The 668-nt window shown below is 35.0% G+C and overlaps 1 pseudogene; it reads left to right on the top strand.

Moving 5' to 3' along the window:
• Positions 1 to 215: 215 nt before the first annotated feature.
• On the top strand, positions 216 to 334 carry LOC112477463 (annotated as a pseudogene).
• Positions 335 to 668: the final 334 nt, after the last annotated feature.

Raw genomic sequence — 668 nt, 5'->3', positions numbered from 1 at the left:
TAAGGACACTCTGAATTAGGTGAGCCTTTTAATATCACACTCTTGGAAATACTCAATTAGTGTTGTGTATTGCAAGGAAAGGACAAATCGGGATATGACTACCCAGGCCTCTGCAGAGCTCCTGCAGGGATCCATTCTCCACTACACTAATCAAATCATTAGGCTACATTCTGCGACTTATGTGCATGCTAGAAATGGCATTTTTAAAAAGTTGAGTCTACGGTCATGCCACCCTGAACATGCTCGATTTTGTCTGATCTTGGAAGCTAAGCAGGGTCGGGCCTAGTTAGTACTTGGATAGTAGACCACCTAGGAATACCAAGTGCTGTAGGTATTTAAAAAAAATTGATAACACGGATAAATCCAAACCCATTTGATAACTGCTCATATGCTCAATTGAAAGCACTAAAGTGTATGTTTAATTATTTCCCATAAACACAATTCTGAAAGTTCTTTTTTTTTTTTTTATTTCAAATGAAGAAAATCCATTTTCTCCCTGATGTTACTAATTCAAATGGTGGTTGAAAATAGTTTTTCCTTTATTTTTATTTTTTATTACCTCAGCTCAGAATTTTCTAGTTTAAACTCCGGTTTATATAACACCCATCACAGAAATTCTAAAATGAAAAGTCATACAAATCATCTAAATGCTGATTTTGAAGGAAAAA

Source organism: Pteropus alecto, unplaced genomic scaffold (assembly GCF_000325575.1).
Source record: "Pteropus alecto unplaced genomic scaffold, ASM32557v1 scaffold273, whole genome shotgun sequence".
NCBI lineage: Eukaryota > Metazoa > Chordata > Mammalia > Chiroptera > Pteropodidae > Pteropus > Pteropus alecto.
The sequence above is the reverse complement of the archived record's forward strand: the minus strand, read 5'-3'. Positions and strand labels throughout refer to the sequence as shown.